Below are 15,211 nucleotides of genomic sequence, written 5' to 3'. Positions count from 1 at the left end.
ATATTAAATATCTAGCCTTCGACGTTGTTTGAGACTTTCCTAAAAATACTTGGATCGATTGAAGGACGAAGAAGTGAGAAGGGGACAGTAGGTCACAGATCACAGTGCGTTTTTATTACAGATGTACAAGTATGTATGTATACAAGCATGCTTAATCCATTGAAGCTCTATCCTTGTTGCTTGAATCTCTTTACGGTTGCTGTATCTCTTTGTTTATTGCCATCACTACCAGTTGTCATCGTAAATGTCATTGTCACAGTTGGCAGAAATATATTTGTTGCTTGCTTGTTTCTTTTAATTGTATCAAGTGTCGAACAAGCAAGTCAGACATTCCACATTTGTCCAATCATTCATGTTCGGTACAATTTTCGTAAATTTAATGATTTTGTTGGTTTTCCCATGTTAGTGGCTTCGACAGTTGGCAACGCTTCATTACTGCCTTTGACATTTTATCGTGACATATGTGCGTGTGTATTACGTCACACATGTTGGACGTTATATTAGTCTGTATTTACAAGCATTTGTTTGTTTATAAACATCAACAAGCTAATTTGTTGCTAATTTTTCACGAATTACTTGTCAAAGTTGTTGCATTTGCTCTGCAGAAATACGCTTCATAAGATTATTAGAGTGTTAATGGTTTGGATTTGTGTTGCTTAAAATAGTTAGAGGATTTCTTTTCATTGAACTAATAGACAAAATGTGTGAATTCTCATTTTATTTAGAGCTAAGCTAGTATGCTAGGCATGATTTCGAAGGATATTGCAATAATATTAATGATTACACAAAAAGTTGTTTGAATAAAGACAACGCTTCAACAATGGTCTGTTGGCCCTTGTAAGAATTAAATCAGAACGAATAAAAATTATTAAGAAATCAATCGCAAAACACAAAAAAAAATTAAATTCAAATATAATGAATAATATTGCAACATAAATTAAATTAAATCTTTAACTCTCTTCAAAATAAATATAAATGCATGTATCTGCAGAATGGAGACAAAAGACACTAAAAGGCTTGAGTGCGTATATCACAGTCGCTTATTTATATATTTACTAACTTGATTAAGTGAATGTAAACAACAATAACAAGCGGCTCATCAACGCGAGCTGACCGCAGTAATTGCTTTAAACAAGTGGCAAAATATGGGCGCGCATCAAATGCTTTGCCATTAAAGTGGCGTCCAAATTGCCAGTTGACTTCTGGTTTGAGTTGTGCGGCGGAATGTCGATGTGCGCTAATAAAAGAGCCGATAAAACAAATGTGTCAAAATTAAATAACATTTTTTCTTCGCTTTTGTGTTGCCTTTGATGTTGTTGTTGATGCCTTGTTGATACAACATTAAATTTAAATCAATTCGATTGATTGCAAAGCCAGCTCGGTAATCATTTATGCCGAAGACGATACGCCAAGCGAAAAAAAAAACAAAAAACAATAAAAAATATTAAAAAAAAAAAACAATAAGAACGTAAAGAGTAAAACTTAAAAAAGGCAAATAAAAAATGATTTGAATGGTGTCGATATAAAAAGGCAATAGAAAACGCGCGACTGCAAAAGTTATTGAAAGCCAATTTGAAAAAGAATAATTAAAGCTGTGTAGAATGCCAAAAGCAGCAAAGGAAAAACAATGTTATACAAAAACATATAAAAGCACGTAAAAATCAGTAGAAAAAAACCATAGTAAAAATAATACAATAAAACAGAGCGAGTTGTACAGACACACACAAACCCACTCGGCTAAACATTCAAGTAAAGTGGTTCTAGTTTTGTTTTAATATATATGTGTGTGCAGCATAGTTTTGTATGGATGTGTGTGTGTGAACGTCGCCCAACATTTGTAGTCTACGCGAACAGCAACAAAAGTAGCGCAGCACGCCTCTGAAAACAGCAAAAGCGGCGGCTTCTGAGCTTTTTATACTTTTGCAACATGTTGGTACAGAGTATAATAGTTTTGTTCATCTAACAGTTGTCTGCAACACCGAAAACTAATCTAGTTAGATATAGGGTTATATATGTATATATAAATGATCTGGATGAAGAGATGAGTTTAAATCCGTGTGACTGTCTGTCCATCCGTCCGTCTTTCCGTGCAAACGATAACTTGAGTAAAAATTGATTATCTTGATGAAACTTGGTACACCTTGGCACCCTATGGAGATTGGTATTTATTCATAAAGTGCCATAATGAAGCTGCAAAAAGATGCAAAACTGTAATTTCTTACAACAGATCGCAGTAGCCAGGAACACGTATGGGCTTAACATTTTTTAAAAATGGGCATGTCTCTGCCCCCTAAATGGTTTAATGTGCTTATCTTCCAAATCGCTTAAGATAACTCACTCAACTCAACCCATTTTAACCAAATTTGGGGTGTAAGATTATCCAAACATGCCTACTTGTATTAGACACTGCAAGGAGCGAAATCGGATGACAACCACGCCTGATTCCCATATAACGAACTTTTAAATTTCATCTGATTTTCTCACTTTACAATACACAAATCAAACATCAATAAAGCTATCAGAATAAAACTTTGCTCAAAAAGTACCCTCAAGATATTTCATCTTACGTCCAAAAATTTTCGAAAGCGTGCCAAAAATGGGTAAAAGCAGGTATCAGTCAAAACGTAAGAAATTTTAATAAAATTCAGAAAGAATCTTTTTCAAATAACAGTGTATTCTCTTTCTTTAAATGAATGAAATCACGGCGATATTTGCCTTAGTTTGATATAAAATTTTGCGAGTAAAAAGTAGTAGTGCGAGTAAAGTTTTTTGAGTAAGAAATGTTCGATTACAGCCGAACTTAGGTCTTCCTTACTTGTTTTCTTTAATTTTTTTCATTTTGCCAATATTTTTTATGCTTTTCTGTACACACTTAAAGTATGTGGATACATCATAGTGTTGTTTGCTGTTTATTTGTTAATTTGTATCTATAAAGGTATGTGTGTGTGTGTGTGTTTGCTTGCGTTGGCCAAGTGCGCGTATCTATTTCAGTAGAACGAAATTGAAATGGATATCGAAAAGTAGCCGCAACCACAGCCACAACCGCAACACACACACACACACAAACAAATAAATAGTACACAAAACATAAATATAAAAAGCACAACAATAACAACAAAAAAGCATGGCAAGCGAGTTCACAGATGATCGTGGCTTAGCATTACGTCACCTTGAGTCGAAGGCGCTGAAGCGGTGAAAGATGACAGGCGGCGTGGTGCTCTGGTGCTCTTGTTCTCTTCGGATGTTTTGCACAATTGAAGCAAATATTTGTTTTGCTAACATTTTTCTTCTTCTTTTAGTAATAAAAATATACATAATATAAATAAAAATTTCTGTGGACCTTTGCAAAAATATTGTAGCTATAAAATATATGGAATTTAGACATTTCGAAAGCATAACGCTAGTTTCAAAACTAAAGTAAGGATTATGAAGCAGAGTTCCTTAAAACGTTTGTTGACTCTTATGAGAAGCTCTATATGCTATAAGTAGGTATAAATCTATTTCAAGCAGCAAGAGGAATAAGTTAGTTAAGACTTTTTGACAGAAAATATGTAGAATGCAAATAGTCCTAGTAGTTTGTTGTGATCGCGAGAAGGTTAACGAAAGCCAAATTATGGTACGAGTAAAGGTGTAAAGCCGTCGACAACGTAATGTTAATTAACGAATACAACTACTCATAAACATTTTTTTATGGTCTAACGAAGTAAGTTCTTGAAATTTGCTTTTTCTACCTTTTTTCCATGCTTCAATCACCTCCCTGCTGGTAGCTCCACCATATAATTACTCATACTTTTGTCAGTCATGACTTTTGCCTTATCAATGTGTCAGCTGGCTTGCGATGAACTGCGTTAAAATTGTTTGAATAAAATATGATAAATTAACGGAAATAATGACAGCTGCATACATCGATCAACGACGAAAATTAATTTCAAATTAGTGTCAATAATTAATGAGGCATTAAAACAGCTTAAACGAAAAAAGATATTTTCGGCAACATTTCTTTCTTTTTCTATTGTATGTGTTTGTGTGTTGGAGCCGGTGGGAGGGCAAGTTGAGCGGGTGGCCGTTCTGTGGGTTGGTAAAATGATGTCATTCTATGTGGCAATATCAAAAGCTGCTCGAGCGTAAACAAACCGCGATTTGCGCACAAAACAAAAATAAAAATTAAATTGCTAATTTTTAATTTAAAAGCGAAAATAAAATGTAAATAATTTAATTTTTGCAAAATAACAATTTAATAACACAAATTTGGAGAAAAGCATTCAAATAGTTGCGCGTAAGTTTGCCTCTCATCGATGCCTTTTGTTGTGGTGTGTGTGGAATTTCAAGCGCAACGCGCCAGACATCAAAGCGTCTTGCCTGTTTCCACAAGCCGGCAAGTGCAAGTACATAAAGGCAAAATTGCTCAACAATAAAATTCAAAATAATTTTGCTGCAAATGAAAATACACCAGCGGCTACAGCAGCAGCAGCAACAACAATAGCGTGGTATTGAAACTGCAAATGAAATTTGTGCGGTGTAATTCTGATGAGTTGTTTTGCCAAAATCAACACCTTCCCCGCCAAATATGGCACGCCGAGTGTGAGGTAATGAGTACCAGCGCCGCTAATGGACTTCATTTGTGCACCACACACAAACACACAGATAGGCATGCATAAACACCAAGAATCAAACACTCTCACACGCACACATACACGAGTAATGGATTTAAGTTAATTTCAGCGTTTTTTATTTATTAGCATTTTTAATGTTTTTTATTGGCAGCACCTTTGGTGTTCTGTGGCGTAACTGGAGGAAAATAATTCGAATAATTGTGTAGTGAGTCAGTTTTCGGTATTATGTTTTTTACAAAAAAAATTATCGGTAATTATTAATTAGTCAAAAAAATCCACAAATGACAGAAGAGTATAAGCTGCTTGCATCCCAAGCTGCGTTGACGGATGGAAGCATGGAACAGTATTACTAAATCGAATATAACTAATTGCAAGTCTGGTTCTTTAAATGTCGTCCAAATTCAGTAAATACTCTCAGAATTAAAGCGAATTGATTTTCACGACAGGCCTAATCCGTTTTGGAGTTCAGTTCTAAAGCAATACTTAGACCTTCTAGCAACGAAATATAATAAACTTAAACTAATTTTCAATTTACTTCGAGGCCTGTTGACCTGCAAGGCCTTTGGGGCCTCAATGGGTTAAGTTCTCCGTACCAATTATTTGAATTTAGCGAACAATTGAATGTCAGGGTCAATGGCAAGCCAATTCTAGTCTGTAATGTCACATTGGATCACATTAAATATTGTTTGATTTTCGACCAACATTATCCTTTTTTAGTTTCGGTGCTATTTTTGACAGTTTTCTCCTCATTAGTGGTTGATTATAGGAGGTGCCGTAATTGTTACACCGTTGATCTCTTTTATAGCCTCGATTTCATTCTCAAGTTTTATGTGATGATATACGATCATTAAAAATGGGTTGAGTTAGTCACTAAACGATGATGAGAGACCCTTTTACCTTACTATTTTAACATGACTCTGCTGGCATATGTTTTATCCTATTTTCCTATTTTGTTAAAAAGACGAAATGAGATACATTTTCTGCGAACACAAAACTCTGTCCGTTTGCTTTATTCCACTCAATTTAATGCCTTTTTAATGATCCAGCCCACTTTCGACCATCAAAAAGCATTTTTATTGAACATAATCGATATCGAACGGACGTATATCATTGAGCATCAACATCCCACTCAATGATATACGGCGAACATCACCAATTAAATGCGCCACCAGGGATAGCTTGGCAGAACCACCTAAATCTATACTCCGAAATGGATATTATGTAAGTCTCGCTATATATGTATATTCACATACTTTTGATGAAAACTTCATAAACTTCACATTTTTATTAGAAGAAAAGGTGAGCCCGTTGTTGACTCGAAAGGATTTGCGTTAACTTTTTTACTTATAAAATGAAAACTTATATTACGGATTTCAATTGATGTAGAACTTTCGAATTATATAAGTGTATTTTTTAATCATATGTATGTGTGCTCATAAAAGAATAATAAAATAAAATTCATACCTTTTAAAGTATGTATAATGTCAGGCATGAAATTTATGTGTGTAAATTTTTAAAAGCAAAAGAATACACTAAAAAATGAGAACTTTTGCGTTAATATTTATGTGAATGTGTGCATGCAGAAGCACGCAGCGGCCCAATGCGATCCTTTCAGTGTTTAAGGACGTTGTTTACTCGCCACCCAAATGCAGTTGAACATGAAAAGGATTATTGTAATTGAGTGACCCTGCAGGGAAAGGAGGCGGAAGGACATGCAAAAGAAAGTTTGTAATTATTTGCCAAATGTTCACCTTTAAGGGGTTGATTAAATGTTTTGGCTACATATTCAGATATATGTTATGAAAAAAAATGTTTCATATTGTTTCTGAAAAAAATTGTATATGAGTAAGTTTAGGTTCTAAGAAATTTTTTTTAATTAATTAAATGTAGACAGTATAATTTATCTCTACCCAAAATTTTCATCTTTCTAATAACGGTTTGTAGTAATTAAATAAGTGAATAATTTTCATCTAAGAAAACCAACTTTCCGCTTGGTAGTATTGGTATATATGTGTTTATGTAGTGTTAACGGTAATAATATGTACACCCATAAATGCAGTCAGGCCCTCATGCTATGTGTGAGCGGTATCAACGCTGGAACGGCAAACAGAAGTCACAGCAACAACACACGAGGGCTGCGCCTAGCAACTAACTTCGGGTGGAACACACGCCTAACGGCGCTTACAAAGTGGGGGTATTTACCCATCATGCATATCTGGCAAAGTAGCAACATTTTATTAAAGAAATGTACTTTTTCAAGAACTATAGTAAAAGCTAAATGTAAAACACGCTACAACAAGGCATACTTACACACTTATAAGCAATCGTCGGCGAAACTAAAGCCGTTCAACAAAAGCCCGGAAGAGTTTCGAAGGGCAGTTGTTGAGAGGGGATGCGTTATTTATGCAATTTCGAAGAGAGTGAGTTATGGTGGTCATATAATATATTCTCCTTTATTACATAAATAATGGATAACAAATGTTATGTGGGCTTAAGTATGAGTAGGGAAGCGAATTACTAACACATGAATATTTCAACACATTTTGAGAGTAATATGTTTACTTTGACGATGTTGTTACATAGGAAAAGTTGTTGAAATACGAGTATAAAGGAAAGTTAATACAAAGATAGCTGATAACAAAAGAAATATTTGGTCTTGAGCACATTGAAGAATCTTGCTCTACATAAAATTTATGTGCTATTTCTTTTGGAACTTATTTGCAACAACATCAGTTCTAAAGTAGAAAGAAGTGAACTACACTGATTATTATTTATCATAAGACGAAGAGACTTAACCGCAAGCAAAGAAGTGCTACTTTTTGGTGAAAAATTCGCAACTCATAACAAAAGGTGTCTTGGCGAATTTTTTCTAAGCTCATGGTGAGGACCATTCGTTATAGGTTTTAATGAACATAAAATGCGGTTGATCCAGATAGCCGACATTATGTATGTAGATATCAAAGCGACGTCTTGTAGATATCGTCCATGAATGTGGAGTATGCAAAAGCTCTGCATAAACTGAGTGCCACGCGAAGTCACAATTGAAATATCATTGAAAATGATGCCAAAACTGTTTCAAGTTGCTTATGCATCCGCCATATTCTTGAGATCTGATTCCAAGACATCATTTTTGTGCTATGGCCACAAGAGATTATTCGCTCGAAAAAAAACGGTAATGAAGAAAACGGTCAAGACTGAGACCTATTTTAAAAATAAATATGTCTTTTACTACAAAACATGGTTTAAGAAAGTTGGAAAAACGTAGTAGTCGGTGTCTCGTGCTTGATGGCAACTATATTGAATAACAAAATCGGAATTATTGAATAATTTATTAATGAGTTGTAATTTTTTAAGGTTTAGGCCACTCCAGTTTGTTGCATATTTAAGTTGAATGTTTATTTAATTCTTATTAAGTGCCGCAATTTAATCAATTAATTCCTCACTTTTCTATTTAATTTATTTGTTTCCATTTTGCAATCATTCAATGAATTTGCATCCAAATTGCAGCACCTGCACATACATATAAACACGAATACGAACGCTTGTGTATCTGTGAGAGTGTGTTGCCATCACCGCTGGTGGCTGACGGTGGAATTCACTCAACAATGCGACTGCAATGGAAAAGTGAAAAAGACACAAACAAATGTGTGTATATAAATCGCCATGTACGAGTGTTATACAACCATTGAACGTATGTTATGGCATAAAATGCATAATTAATGAAATTGTTGGAATGCTTTATAGAGCTCGCGGCCAGTGGTGCATTCATACACACAGTCGTACATTTGTACTAATATAAAAACATGTGTGTGTGGGTATGTGTTGACATATTTGCTGGAGTAGCAAGTGGCGGGAAATTGTTAAGAAAACGCGTTGTTTCATTTCAGTACACTCGCGTGCATTTTATTTTGCTTTAGTTTTTGTCATTTCGTTTTGCTTTGTTTCAATTGAGTGCAGTTTACGTTTCACGTTGCTTGCTGTTTTTTGTTTACCTGTCTTTTTTTGTTTGTTGCGTTTGTTATACTTGTACAAAGTCATAGTGGTGCCATGTAATTGCAGCAAAATACACAATAAAGGCAACAATCAAAGCGTTGTACCTGTAATGCACAGCATGCACATATATACAAATCTCTATATACTTTAGGGTAACCGTTATTTCACAAGTCGACTTCTTTGCAGACGACCTGTGAAGTTTCAGTTTTTATTAAAGACAAAAAAAAACAATTTAAGCCTTGCCTAAATCATGTTTCATACATGGCATTTTTTGATATTTTGCATTAAACAAACAAACTACAAATTTGAAAAAGTTATATTTCAATAAAAATTATTCGATCTGTAAAAACTTTCTTATTGATTTTTTCCGTAGCGGACACCCTAACATTAAAACAAATGTACATATGTGTGTATGTGCCTGCTTGCGAGTTACTTATATTGGCCTACAGATTGCCATTACAACTTCGATTGCCGAAGCAAAAGTAACAACGCACTCGCTCATTAATATTTAATGCACCAACGGGAAGCGGGTGATGCGGATAATATGAAAAAGTTAAGCTTTCGAGTGAAGCAGACAGTTGAAACTTTAATTCAAGCTATAATGCAGACTGCAATGTTGTTGTAACGCCAATGTTATTGTTATTGGTGGTAATGTAAACGATAAAAACCAAGTAACCAAATATAATTGAAATGCTGAGAAAATATTGTGATAACGGTAAATAAAAATAAGACAAAACGTTTACTTCGACCGAAGCTATAATACCCCTCACAAGTGCATTTCTTATAGCAACCATATGTTTAACACTAAAACTACGAAGATTTACCTTATATCTATTTCAAATAGGTCTCTCTCTCTCTGAAAATTAGAAGCGTAAGAACAAAATAATCTATAATATTATTCTATGCATAAATTTAATAAAAATCATGACATTATCGTAAAATATTTAATAGGAATAAAGAGGAAACTCTAAGTAAATGATGCAACCGGTCGTTTGGGCAAGTTCGTAGTCTAGTGTTAACTAAATCTGAAAACGTAAGCGGTCAACGGTTTGCATTCAACGGAAAACATTTTGCTAGTTCTTTCTAGCCACATTGTTTGATATAAGCAATCTTCAAGTCGAAATATGAGCATTAGAAGTAAATAAAAAGATCTTTTACGAAGATCACTATCTTGATTTGGATCGGTCAGTCTGAATAGCAGTTATATGTTATAATAGTGATCTGAATATTTAATTCGAAAATTATAGCGATGCAGATCGATATCTCAAAAACTGAGTGACCAGTTCACGTGTATACAGACATAACTAAATTGACTCAGCTCGTCACGCTGATCAGTTAGATATGTATATACATATATACTTAAGTCCCAAAAATTCTATCTGAGTGTTACAAACTTAATGGCGAGCTTAAAATATCTCGTACAGGGTATAAACATGAACGATTGTTGTGAAAATTAAAATACTGAAAAAATACTGTTATTGAAAAATGAAAGCAGAGAATATTTTAGCGCACATTTTGTTGCTTTCATTACAACGTAGTGTACATCAAATAAAAAATCCCTTATGTATATTTTATGCAACATTACATTACCGCAAGGTTGGAGGCTGCTCATTCCGAGAATGGAATTTAAGTAAACGCTTCGCCTTTAGATTTTGAGCCGCAGTGTGCTACAGAGTTTTCATTATTATGCTATTTTTACGAGCTTTATTTTACCCATGATCATAATTCACAACCTCATTGTATTCAAAACGCTGCAATTATACGTTGTCGAATTTTTATGAGTACAATAGTAATTGCAAAGTAAATGAGTACTCATATTCAGTAATTAATGACTTCGGCAATACTGAACATAATTTTCGTCAGCTTCAAAAATATTTTTCGTAATTTACAACGCCCCTCAAAGTTATCAGATATTGGCTATTTTAATCACTTTGGTTCTTGAACAAATCGAAAACACACACAGCTGCAGTTACTATAGTATTAAAATATTATTTGACCAACATCCGACCGACATTGAATTTTTTGTTCTTTTGGTCAAATCTCAGTTTTTTAATTGGTCCACAGCAGTATTCTTATTATCAATAAGCCTCTTTATACTTATAGTATATTTCATGAAAAACTTCAAAATTTACTAACCTTCATTGTTCTTTAAATCTAAATAAGAACTTTGCAACAACAAAAATGAGGAGTATACTGTGTGTTATAACTTAAAATCATAAAACAGCAAGAAGACAAAGAGAGAAAACCACTTTTACAAGTATTATTTGTACTAAAAAATCTCCCTGGCTAACCACGAAGCTTAGATGAGCACATCAAAACGATAATAACATCATAAAACTACAGCAAAACATAACATTCATATATGTACCGTTCTTTGGCAACCGCAATTCCGCCTTGGCCGAACAATGCAAGAGTGGTTGCATTCAACATGTGCAACATTTACTAAGAAAATACAATTTTGAACTCAGTGAAGAGAGTTTTTGCCTTCTCAAAACAGTTTGAAATTAGCAGCAAGAAATAGATAGCATTATGTTGAAAGGAGGAAGCATTTGAGAGGCTAGTTTTCAGACACAGAAGTAAGTAAGTGTCTTGTACTTGGTCCCATAAACTTCTTAAAAGGATTTTTTTGTACATTATTTCCAAAGGCTCTGAAACAATACTTTGCGGTGCAATTTGTTCCGTTTACAAATTGAACTTACTTTAGTAACAACTTGTATAATAAAGTTTGTATATCAATTGTTAGTGCATAGTACTATTTAAGAACTGATCAACCATGTCTGCGCGAATTCTTCTTCCATGTATTTGATATTAAATGAGTCTTCGGACTCTTACCGTGATATTTCTTTGGTAAAAGTTCCAAGTAAAAGTAAGGTCCAGCATCTTTTCGTCGTATTTTTCAATATTTTGACGACCATTCCTGACCGATTTACAATTATATGTAATTTGTTGAGATCAGTCCACACATGCGGTTTCATAGCAAACTGACGAGAGTGGTTTACAAGGTGCGTTCAAAAGTGAACAGTAAAAAAGTAACAAAGTAAACTTTAGAGGCGCCATCTATATGTCGACTAGTGCGTTAGAATCTGCTATCCTTTATCGATTTCCAGTAAAAATTTGATGACATTTCATCTATTCGAAGTGAAGTTATTTCGTTTTAAGTGTCAGTATGTTTTTGTCATCGCTGCGAAAATGAGCTTCGAACAAAGAGCCAACATTAAATTTTGTTTTAAATTGGTAAAACTTTTACCGAAACGTTTCAATTGATGAAACAAGTTTATGGCGATCCTATCCCGTAGCAGAGTGCACGAGTGGTTTCAACGTTTTCAAAGTGGTCGTGAGGACATAAATGACGATGAACATGTGGGCCAACCAAAATTCGTGATCACCGAAAATTCTATCGAAACTGTGCGTGAATTCATCATCACATTTTAACAATCAACCACTCCCCGTATTCACCTGATATGGCACCCTTCGACTTCTATCTTTTCGGAAAAATGCATTTGCCGATGAAAGGAAAGCGTTATGCAGACGTGGAGGCCATTGGCTTGCACCGGCATACTGGCGGTCATACCGGGCAACGAGCTAAAACACTCGTTCGACATGCTTTTGGACCGTGTAAACAGCTGTATTAAAGCAGAAGGAGACTATTTAGAATAAAATTAATTGATTTTGCTGATAAAACCATTTGTTCTGTCTTTTTTTTTTAAAAGTCCTGTTTACTTTGGACCGCACCTTGTAGAGGCAGATGTCAAAATCATTTCTACAAAACTCAAACTGATTACTGATATGAATGCCTATGGTAAATATACAATCTCCCACCCTCCCCTGCCGGTATTTTCATAAGTCCGCGATTTAAAGATGCAACAACTGCGGAACACTGAGAGAATGGAACACCAAAAATGATAAAGCCAGTGGGCGAAGAAACAAGCCGCTACATTTACAGATAACATAGTTGGACTAGCAGACAAGCAAACAGCGTGAGATAATCAAATACAACAACAACAAACACAAACAGATGTACAAAACAAAATGCTATGAAAAGTGGAAAAAAACAACTATCGGCCAAAAGTCGACTAAAATGTAGCAGCGCAGCAGAAAAGTGAATTTTATAAGCGCTTTGAATGCAACACACACACAAACACACATATATATGAGCAGATGCACACAGCTGCATATATAAATTACAGAAATCCATTTGTGCTTGCGAAATGCATTCACTTTAGCTGCCACAGGGGAATACCCCTGAAAAGAAGTCAACAAAAAATTGCATACTAAAACACAAGAAAGCATAAGTGCAGCTACTTTTTATAGCTTCGCTGAAAGGCGAAGATCAAAGCAAAGAGTACTGCGAAAATCGCCAACAACGTGAGCAGCGCGCGGCGGTAAGAAGCAAAGAGAGAGGACAGATAAATAAAAAGCAACAAACTTGCTGCAGTGCATGTGCTAGTGTCTTTTGTTGTTGTTGCTCTTAAATTTTTTCTGGCATTTTATTGCCCTGCCACAGTACTGAGGGCGCGCTGAGTGCAAGCGTGCGAAATTGTATCTCACAGATACTCGCACTTTTAGTGAACGCGCAGCAGCAGAGGCGGACAGACAGACAGCACAAGCAGACGATTTAGTACAGCAACATCTGAAAACTACACAAAAAACCGCTTACACTGAGATTTAGTCACTATCGCACACACACAAACACACTAGTATTCGCTGGTGGCTTGGCCACTCACTTACTTAGTAAAAACAGATGATGCTTGTTGGTGCGGACGCTGCTTAAGGTTGAAATTGAAATTTTACGATAGTTTTGTTATTGTTGTATATTTTTTATTTTTTGTATTTTACACACAAATTAATATTGATACGCCAGTTATGCGCATAAATTAATTCGATTCACAAGTAATTTCACTATTTCTAATTTCTACGCTCATATTCACATTAATATTGTATGTATGTATGTATTTTGGTACAATATTTCCACTTAAATATTTGTAGTTCAATTATTACAACAACACCACTGTTTGCGTCGAATTTTAATGCCGAAAACTCTATTTACATGTGAACTCCAAAATTCATCGCGTCTGTTTCTGTGTACAAGCTTCTAGATTCGCGGCCGGCGAGTTTTGTGGTTCACATTGTTGCTCACTATTAGCAAAAATCGATTGTCAAGCACTACTTTGCTAGAAAACCCCCCCAACTTCTTGGCGCATTCACTGCAGTTCAACTTTTTTTCTTCAAAGCTTCAAATTCACTCACACGTTGCCACTTTGTTGCTATTGTACATTAATTATTTAAATTCTGTTTGCTTATTTTCTTGTTTTTTTTTTCGTCTACAAGCAATTCACGTTTCATTCTGGTTTGCGTGTCAACGCCGAGTCAAGCCAAGTCGAGTGGAGTCACGTCGATGCGCCAATAGAGAGCCGAGAAAACCATCACACGCGCCGCACAAAACACAACTGAGCAGCCGAATCGCTTTTGTTCGCCGCACTGCTGTCGCCAGCGCTGCGCCCCAGGTCAGCCACATGCGTGTGACGGCGTGTACGAGCGTGTGTGTGTATGGGTAGATGTGCGTGGCTGTTGTGTTGGCTTGCAACGACAACTCGGAGCTCACAGGTTGTTCGTGCTGTTGTGTTATTCGCTGCCCCCCGCCTGGCCGGTTGGCTGTGTGCTGGACGTGGCAACATGTTCGCCATCGAACAAAACACAACATCGGCAAGAACAAATACACCAAGAAGCGGGTTACTTGCTGTTTTGTATGTGTGTGTGTGTGCTTATAACAATGGGCAGGTATATACAAATATGTGTTTTTATGTATGTTTATGAGTGATATTGCTTTGAATACTGATTCTATCAACAATCTCTGTAAGTGGAAATAAATGTTGAGATACTTTTCATGGGGTCCCTACCGTCCATGTAGGAAATTAGGGATATTGACTTTGAACAAGGTAAACTATTTTTATTTCAATTTTTATAATCTTGAAACATGTTTCAACTAATGTTTGTTTGTATCACCTAAAACTAATCGAGATATATACACATACATATATAGGATTATATATATATATAATATATAGGATTATATATATAAAAATTATCAGGATGTCTAGACGAGTTGAAATCCGTAAAAATTGAGTTATCGTAATGAAACTAGGTACACATGTTTTAAGGAGGGTTGGTATTGTAGATAGGCGTAATCGAACTATTACCACGCCCACAAAACGCTATTAATCGGAAACCTATAAATTGCCATAACTTAGCCGCAAATTAAGATACAAAATAGTAATGAGGTACAACGAATCGCAATAATAAGGAGTCCCTGTTGTTTGAAAATGTTTAAAAAGTGGGCGTGGCCCGTCCTCTAAAAGGTTTGATGTATATATCGGTCAATATGTAAGATATCTTAGCAAAATTAACTGAACGTATAATATTGAATAAAATTTAGTTTTTTGCCGAAAATATGTAAAATTAAATTATTCTTCATATAGTAATTTCTAGGCCTTGGTCTTTATCTCATACCTATAATATCATCAATTCCGATCTACTGGTTGACGTTTTGTACATCAAATCATTTTATTAAATTTAGACTCTTAGGTTAAGTTTATGTCAGATGTATC

At 35.1% G+C, this 15,211-nt stretch overlaps 1 protein-coding gene across 1 annotated transcript in view; it reads right to left on the bottom strand.

The window, feature by feature from the left end:
- The window catches only part of Ac13E (Adenylyl cyclase 13E), a 94,286-nt gene extending 80,134 nt beyond the window's left edge, over positions 1 to 14,152 (bottom strand). The window contains exon 1 of the mRNA XM_014247049.3: positions 13,335 to 14,152. The gene's annotated coding sequence lies outside the window, so the exon portion shown is untranslated. The remainder of the gene's footprint in view (positions 1 to 13,334) is intronic.
- Between the last annotated feature and the right edge of the window lie 1,059 nt (positions 14,153 to 15,211).

Source organism: Bactrocera oleae, chromosome 5, assembly GCF_042242935.1.
Source record: "Bactrocera oleae isolate idBacOlea1 chromosome 5, idBacOlea1, whole genome shotgun sequence".
NCBI lineage: Eukaryota > Metazoa > Arthropoda > Insecta > Diptera > Tephritidae > Bactrocera > Bactrocera oleae.
The sequence above is the reverse complement of the archived record's forward strand: the minus strand, read 5'-3'. Positions and strand labels throughout refer to the sequence as shown.